Source organism: Phalacrocorax carbo, chromosome 28 (genome assembly GCF_963921805.1).
Source record: "Phalacrocorax carbo chromosome 28, bPhaCar2.1, whole genome shotgun sequence".
Taxonomy (NCBI): Eukaryota; Metazoa; Chordata; class Aves; order Suliformes; family Phalacrocoracidae; genus Phalacrocorax; species Phalacrocorax carbo.
The window spans coordinates 162,926-172,297 of NC_087540.1; positions in this window are offsets into that span (position 1 = coordinate 162,926).

Sequence of the window (9,372 nt, forward strand, 5' to 3'; positions counted from 1 at the left end):
GTCAGCTGGGCTTTAGAAGCCATGACTCTGCCTGATGGTGCAGCAGGACACACTACATGCCAAGAATGTGCAGCGAAATGACTCCTGTGAAGTACAACGGCAAAAACCCAACTGAGGAGGGACATTGCTTCAATCTGTCAGCCCTCTGCTGCCATGTGCTCTGCAACCCCTGCTGCTCAGGTGGCTTCCAAGCCAACCAGCTCACCTGGGCTGTTTGCGGCCATCGGGCGCCTTTGCTGTCAGGCGGGTCTCGGTGCCGCTCTGCAATCAGCTGTCACCTCCCTCCACGGCGCTCTCCTGCACACGGTAGGACTCCCTCCACTTGGTCACCTTATGGACAAAGATCAAAAGGGAGGGATGGGGTTTGCTTTGCCCCCATGCCCAGGGCGCCGCCAGAGAGACCCACCACCCCCAAGTCAGCTGTGTGATGTGGACCCCACGTACAAGCTGTAGGTGTGGGTCAGGATGGCTGTGGGGAGCGGGCAAGACATTCTGCGGTGCCCCCGGCACTAGCAGAAGGCAGAGCTGGGGCTTCGCTGGGAAAAACCAGCCAGGGGTGACCCTGACACCCTGCACGTGTTCCCAGCCCTTGGATCGATCTGACAGCTTCTCCTTCTGCCCATTGGTGCCACGGGATCCAGAAAGCAGCCCTGCCAGCCCTGGTGTAGTCCTGAGCCACCTCTCAATAGCTGAGTCTTTAACCAGCAGGCCTAAAAAGAGGGAAAACTGTCCAGAATTAAGCTGTGCTCAAGGCTTTGCAGCCAGTATGGCTTTTTGAGCAGCCTGGTGGTGCTGCTCCTGGGGAGTGCTCAAGAAAAGGGCGGCTGCCTGTACCTGCAGGCAGGTGGTGGACTGTGCGCAGCAGGAGCGAGCGAGCGATGGTTCGTGCGGCTGTTGAATGGGTCTGGCCTTTAAACGTGTCCAACCTGGTATGCCTGGCTCCTTTTTCCTTGCAGGTTCGATTTAGAGCTCAGATAGTATTTTTTTTTAACACCACAATCAATCGGCAATATTAGGCTGCAGGATTAGGCCCAGGGCAGGGCTTTTGTAGGCAGCACATTTCTTGAGGCTCCCGGTAACGCACTTTCTGGGGAGTGCTCAAGAAATGGGGACAACTGATAGTAACAGCTATTTTTGGTCTCTCCCAGTCGCTCTCTGTCGAGCTCCCTGACCCCCTTTTTCAATCCCTCCCTCTCTTTCTTTCTTTCTTTTCTTTTCTTTCTTTCTTTTCTTTTCTTTCTTTCTTTCTCTGTCCAGCTCCCCGACCTTATTGTTTAGTCCCTCCCTCTCAGCCCTGTACCTGTTGCTGGTTTTGTCTTCTCCACACCCTTGTCAGCGTTTCCTAACCCCTCCCTGCCTGCCCTAGAGCCCCTGGCTATTTCTCTCCCTCTCCACGCCTCTTTCCCCCGCTCCCTGGCCTCTCTTTTTCCTGTCACCCTCTGCTGCGCCCTGGCCTTATTTCCCCTGCCTGTCCCGCCGCCTGTCCCCCTCTCCTGCCCGTCTCCCCTCCTCAGCCGGCCGGGCCTCCAGCCCTCTCTTGCTGTCCCTGGGCCTGCTCCGCACCGGGGACTTTCTCCTCTCTGGCCCCAGCCCCGCTCCCCGTGCTCACCCTCCTGCGCCCCTCTCCCTCCCTCCCCACCAGGACCGGCCCTGGGCAGCCCCGGGGGGGCGGCCGTGGGGCCTGCGGGGGGCGGCTGGCTCGGGCTGGGGGCGCGGTGCCCGCGCAGGGTCGGGCGGCGGGAAGGCGCGCCCCGGGGCATGCTGGGAGCTGGAGCCCTGGGGCAGGGGCTGCCGGGCGGCCATGTTGTGTTCAGGCTGTTCCACACATGGCATCTGATAAAAGTCAGAGGGGGAGGAAATCTCAGTCCAACAGCCAGCTGTTAAAATGTTGCAAGGAGCCTTTGCAATATCAAACAGAACCAAAACCCGCTTTCAAAGGGAATGACTCCGCTGTAACCACCGCTGAAATGTTTTGTAGAAATACAGGTTCTTAGCACACCACACGACTAACCAGCTCCCAGGGGCATGAACAGGAGGACCCCCCTACTGTAATATAAGAAAGTATCCCACATTTTAAGGTGAAGGTACAATGGCAATGCTTCCTCCCCCGTAACTGCAGGTGCTGGCCAGGTCGGTTGCGTTGCCACTCAGACATTTCCCCAAGGTTCCTCTCGTTCACTTTTTGGTCAGTCCCATTGATTCCATACTTACGCATTAAGAGCTGGCATTGCATATTTTCCACTGCTTGTCAGCACAGCACCCTTGTGTTGGGACCTTTCACCCCCACCATGAAACTCCACGGAATTCCTGTGCTCTTTCCGTTCTGGGAACAGGCTCAAAATTTTTGTCCTGTTAAGAAAAGAAACGCACATCCATCTCATCTTCAGACCCACACTTAAAATGACATTTCCATGATTTCTTTAAGCAGAAAAAGCCTGTCATCTTCTCCTTTTCAACTAACTCTCCTTTTCTCCTCTCAGCGCGCTCAAGCTCACAAGGAGAGGCATTCATGTCCAAAAAGGAATCTGAACCAATCAGGGACAGAACTACGGATGTCCGATTTAGACCTACATACAAAAGGCTTTCAATTTTACGTTGATTGTAGCCCATTCCATGGGAATCAGCAGCTGTATTCTTCACAGACACAGACCCTGAGCTCATGAATCTCTAGGTTAAGTTATCCTAACAGCTTATCAAGTGATCAGCTCCAATGAGCCAGGGTTAGAGTAATGCCTCACACCATTCGAGTGAAGGAAAAGCAGCTATACCAAACATCAAGACGAAAAGTAAACACACCACATAGTAATTTTGATACTGCAAGGGCCGTTTTAAAATGTGTAGTTACACGCAGTGTTCGACCCAAGTGGCAAATCACGATCTAGGCCATTACCAGTCCAGTATTTCCTTCTGTTATTTATATTTTAGTAGCAGAACGACAGTGTTTTCAAACCTGACGAAACATGCTGCCCCTTTTCCAAATGTAAATTCAAAGTTGTGCTATACTAAAGAAAGGCTTCACCTTTGGGAAACTAAAGCAGCATCCAACCCTGAGGTCACCCAGATCCAAAAATGGGGGATTTGACCCACAAAGGCACTGGGCTCTAACCCTGTGCCAAAATTTGTACACTGGGTTATAGGGATTTTCATTTGCAGGCAAACTAGCCAACTGCTTCATCAGAGAAAGTGGAAAGAGCAAATGCAGACATTCAGAACACCATTTGTGTAGCAACGATAATATTTACCTTCACGGCAGTCCACTGAAGACATTTCTGTACTGAGAGGGGCCCAAACAACATCACTTCCATTATATGGTTTCAGGAACAAATACTCAAGTATTTAAGGACATGAAAAGGAGTCATTGAGCTGCACAGAACTGTCCTCAAAACATAGGGCGTCTGCTGGCTTTGGTATTTGTTCGAACCCGCGCATCAAAAGGAAGAAACTGTACCGAGTTCAGTAACAATGATTTCTCAGTGGGTTTTGGTAACAATTTCAAAAACCATTAGGCAAAGCAAAAGTATTTAAAAACAGAAGCTAAGTGATACAAGGTGAAAATGGTAAAAAGCACACTCCAAACCATTCTTATTGCAAAGAACAGAAGCACACAACAAGCTACACAAACATGCACATTACTAGCTGTAGACAGGCAGATCTAGAGCATGGCACCATGTTCGGTTGTGCAAACCCTGAACCTACACCATCTAAAAGCGATCTGTACAACACACAGCCTTTCAGGAAATATCCTTGCATATTCAGGATGAAATGCAACGCATGACTGGGCACCAATACCAATAGTCACATTAGAACTGTGCAAATGATGGCATTACTAGTTTTTACTATGCCAAATCAAACATATTGTCTTTACAACACAGTCTATGGTTTTCTTGAAAATATATTAAGTTAATGTTTGGAAAATTGTCACAAGGCTCCATTGTTCAGAATTAAGTGCAGTGTGCAGAAAAACCTGTGAGACTGTGTTTTTACGTACTGCTTTTGATGTTCCACTCACTGGCTCGGTTTGACTTCTAGAAGAATAAAGAAAGGTGATCAAGCAGAGCACTTGTACCCAACATCAAGCAGTGCAAACAAGTTATAAAGCCTGAACATCAAAACATGATGTTCTGATAGTCTAGGGAACGTGGAAATTCATTCGTACACATAAACTCTTCTCTCTTGGTAGAGTCAGTGCAACTAAAAAAGCCCCCCAAAATCCCTTTTCTACTTTGTCACAAGTTACCCTCCCACATACAGGACCCAGAACACAACAGTGCAAGAGGAAACCCTCAGGTGTTTTGTCTCTGCTGCAGAAGGATCAAAACTATGAAGCCTGCACTACAGTTTTGTGTTCTTAAATAATCAACCACCAAAACACGAAGGCACCTTTAGCCAGACTGTATATCCCCAGTATTACAGATCAGTACCAGATACGGTACTTCAATTTCTAAGGAAGAACGGTGATAGTCTAGACACTTCAAAGTCTATTTAAGTGAAAAAAAAAAATAAAAATCAGTGATCTGACAAAGAAATAACAACAATGTCAGCAGCATCGTCTTTAGAACAGTGTTTCTTTGTGGAAGCCCAAGCCCTGTGTTCAGAAAGCTACCATACTTAGCCATCAAAGTGCCAAAACACTAAATCTGTTACATATGCTATATTGCCTGAAAATAGGAGTGGAAATGTCACCTGAAAGGAGTTCCTAGGATTTGGTGCGATTCGGGAGCCCTGTGACAAAACCCAGAAAGGTCTTAATTGCCAGATTTTGCTTTAAGATAACCTGGAAAATGCTACAGTGCGGTAGGAAATGGTTATTACATTTGAAATCTTGCTGAGATTTCACACACTCATTGATCTGTAGCTGCATGCTACTCATCACAAATCAGACGTGCAACCACTGATAGCGTTAACAAACAATTCATACCTCATCCAAAGTGCCCCATGAGCAGAGGGCAATTCAAAGGCTGCTGTGGAATTTATGTGCAAAGAGAAGGGCTCGTGCTGCCTGCCACTGCTGGAACACCAGCAGGCTCGCAATGACAGCCACGCACCTCCTGAAGGTGAGGAAGGACAAGGACGTACTTTAGATCACCACGCAAGGGTTTCTTCAACCAGTTACCTTGAAGAACACACCACAAGGGCAGTAACACATTTGTGAAGGTCTCTCCACCACTACAGCCTCCATTCCTCACTCCCACACCTGAACCACCCTGACAGCAGTTTCTGCAATGTTTCCAGCTGAAGGATTAGAAAGCTCATCTGTCTCGTTCATTTTCCATGTTAGAACAGCAGCGCCATTCTTTCCGTGTCCCTGCATACAGGTACTAGTTTGATCTCTGATGACAGCAGCCTCTCTCCTCTCATTTCAGGGCAGCTTTACAACACCAGGAGAGGGTGCCGCCCAACCAGAAACGGAGGGTGCATCGCCCAGACAGCACTAGGCATACGTAGCTCAATTAACCCCCAAAACAAGGAACACAGAATACAGCATAAAAACCCGGAGCACAGATACCAGCTTAGGGTAGAAATGATATCTTAGAAAGAGAACTGGTAGCATTTGCTAACGTGCTAAGGTGCTTACTGAGTTTCAGGTTTGAAATGATTAACTATTCCTTCATCGTACTCACACAGAAGGCAATACACCTGAGGATATTGTTCGTTTGCTCTCGCCTGAAACGGACTTTGTCTTTAGGAAACTTGTTGGAGTCTCTTGTGAATGAAACTTCTTGTGTGCATGGCTCACCAGCTGGCAACCCTTGGTCTTTCCTCTATAGCTAGTATGCAAAAACCCCAGATCTGGGGTGGAAGAACACCTGCTGTTTCCTGCCCCCTCTCCCCCAAAGGCAAGAAATAGTCAAACACTGACAATCACACTCTTCTGGGGTGGGAACAAATTATAAGTTTACACTACAGTGCGTATCTGCCTTTAGTCTAAAAGCAAACACATATAATAAGGAATCTCTCCATGTGCAGGAAACAGGATGTACAACTCGGCTCTCAGAACAATCAACCCCAAGAACAAACCCTACAGAAACATCTTAGAAATTACCATTGTCGGAGTTTGAACCCCATGTCCCAGCAGGGCTAAAAATGCCCGTCTACTTGGGGGCAGATCCATTAAAATCGACCTCATGACAACATTCACACTGGGGGACCCCGAATGTGGTCTTGCACGTGGTTCTTAGACCGTTCAAGCGTTCAGGTCCAATGCGATTTGACCAGTCGCTACTTAACACGCACGCGCGCTGCTCTTTCTCAGAGCAACTCTAATTCTGTGGTGTCGTCATCCGTCTGCTTCTTTCTTGATCTAGACGTCACCAGAGTCAGGCTTGCTGCAGTTCCTTACCTCTGATGGCAGGTGAGGGGAGGGTTTCACAGAGGCGTCAGACAGGCTGGGATGCTCGCGTCATCTGGGTAGTAATGCTATACTTTGCGTCCCAGCCTCTCAGCATCCCTGGCAGAACCATCCCACAGCGTTTCATCACGCCTGCTCCCTGCCAGGGGCTTTCTTGGCTCGGGGCAGGTCCCTCTTTCCCTGCCCTCTGGCACCCAGACCCAATTCACAGCTCGGCACTGCACGCCCTGCTCCCGGCGCCCCCAGGGCACCCGTCCTGCTGCTCGCTGCTCTAAGGATGCTCTGCCTGAAAGGACTGAAACCCTGACCATCCCTGACTCAGACCTTATTGTAAGCACCCTTGTTCGCTTGTGGTTTCCTCTCCTGCAAAGGTAGTTTTAGGTATTTGAAGAATGCAACTTAGTGCCTGATAGGATTAAAAAGATCTTGAATAAGCTCATAAATTCATTGATAACATAGACTCGGGACATCAGTGCCGAGATAAGCACTCCAGGAACTAGTCTAAATCAGCCCCTTGTGACGGTCCACGTCCAAAGGACTGGTGAGCTAATTCAATGACTATATATGGGCAAAGGAAACCCAAAGTTCAACCAGCGGACAGGTGAGGAAGACCATCGGAGACCACTGGAGGACCCCCAAAGACCACTAAAGAAGACAACTATGCACGCAGATTGAACTTTTACGTATGTTAATGAATCCTCGGGAACCCTACGACTATGTATGACTTTATAGCATGCCCTTCCCACGCTTTCTCAGGAGCGGGTGAAGAAGCCACTGGCCACCATGGCCTTGGTGGAAGCCCGGCTGCCTGTGCAAGCCCAGCCGAGCCTCCAGCAGGTGAGCCGGGGCTGGATTAGCCCTTGGCGGGGGGGGATGTCCATATTCCCCATGGCCAGAAAGAAAGAGGGCAAAAGGGGCGCTGCAAGAGGGGACGGGGCACCTGAAGCCTCCAGCCCTCGTTTCCAAGCCCGACGTTAGCTCAGAGCCGGCCGGAGCCAGGCTGGAGCCAGGCCGGGAGCGCGGCGCCGGCCCTCCCCGCTGCCTTCCCTCTGCCCCGGAGGTGGGCTGCACAGGGAACGCTGCTCCAGGACAGCGGGCAGAAGGAGGCAGAGACAGCTGAACAGGGGATTTTCACATTTGTGAAGAATCCAGCAGAAACAGTTGCAAAGGGCAGCATCAATTTACAGGAATTTTCACCTGATGAAGCCAAGTAGTAGGAGTGAGAGTTACACAGAACTAGAGGGCAGCGCTGCAGTCAAACAGGGAGGCAACGCAGACAGCTCTAACCGCACACTTTCACCTGGCTGCCCGAAACAAAACAGCGTCGGGATCCCGGTTGCTCACCTCACCCTGGAATAGTCCCATTCCTCGCCTGAAAGCTGCTGTGCGCACGGCCGAGGACAGACACCATCCGCACAAGGAGCAATCAGAGCTCGACGCTGCACTTTCACTGGTGAAGTTGCCTTGGAAGAAAATACACCGAAGAAAGAAAAGCGGCCGCCCCCGGCCCCCCCCGCCCCCATCACTTCTCCTCCTCAGGCCCCTCGGCCTCTGCCCCCTCCGGCCCCGCCCCAGCCCGGCTGGCACTGACAGGCCGCCTCCGGCCCCGCTGATTGGCTCGGACGCGGCCAATGGCGCGGCCGTTGCCGGGCGGGCACAGGCAGCGCGGGCCTCTCCTCGCAGCGCTGCCCTGCGCCCCCCGCCCCCCGCCGCTCGTTCCGCAGCCCCCCGGGACACTGGGCCTGCGCAGAGCCGGCCTTCGGGAAGGGCCGTGGCAGCGCGCGCGGGGTGGGCAGCTCTGCGTCCCTCGGGCCGCTCGCGGGGGCGGGGCCTGCCTGGGGCGGGGGGGCGGGGGGCAGGAGCGGCGGGGGGCTGCCCTGGGTGTGCGCTGGGTCAGCAAGTCCTTCCCCGAGTGCGGGTCGGTCTGTGCTCCAGCCACAGCCCCTGGGCGGGAGGAGCTGCGTGAGGAGGCCGCTGGCATCAGCCAGGCCGGCACCTGGCCGGAGAGACGGCTCTGCCCCCGTTCCCACCGCCCGTGCTGAGCCCAGCGCCCAGGGCCTTCCTCAGGCCTCGCCTGCCCCTGAGGGTGGGGAGGAGAGACGCCCTGTCCTGGCACGGCCCAGGGCATCCTCCTGTGGCCAGAAGGAAGGACGGGGCCCGCGTCGCTCTCCCCACGGGGGCTGGCCGCCGGCCTTGATGCCTGTCCCCGGGGCTCCCCAGTGCTGGCAGGCCCTGCAGGGCTTCAGGGCCAAGCAAATGCTGGGGCACCGGCAGCTCCTGGGGCTCAGGGCAGCTTCGGGCATCTCCAAAGCCGAGGGGCGGCTGCCCCTTTGCTTCTGCTTCTCTGCTTTGCATTATTTGCTACCCGCTTCGTGGCCAAAAGTGTTTCTCCTCGTGGCACATGGCCTGGGCAGAAGCCACTTTCCTGGCAGTCTGGCAGGATTTCGGGGAAAGGAGGCAGTCACAGCATGCACACAGGTATGAGGACAGTGAAAAGGAGCCCTATCAGGGCTTTTGTGCTCTTTCAGATCTGAACTCTGATGTTTGTGTGCATCCCAGCACCAAAGTCAGGGTTTTCTTCCTCAAAGCTGCACCGCTTTTCACCAGCCAACGTGCGTTGGGCTGAGCTGGCCTTCAGGATTACTCAGCTCCTTTCGTTTTAATTGTGTGCTGACACTTTCCCTTTTTGCCAGCAATTTCTCTCCTTCTCCTCTCTTCCCCCCCTCCAGTTCCATCCTCTTTCAAAGGTGTCGTGGTTCAGCCCCAGTCGGCAACTAAACACCACGCAGCTGCTCGCTCGCCCCTGTGGGACGGGGGAGAGAATCAGAAGAGCAAAAGAAAAAAAAACCCAAAACTTGTGGGTTGAGAGAAGATCAGTTTAATAATTAGAATAAAATAATAATGATAATAATATTGGTTAGGATAACAACACTAATTGACAATATAATAAAGAGGAAAAGGGAAAAAGGGAAAAAACCAGAAAGACAAACGACACAACCGCTCACCACCAGCCGACCGACGCT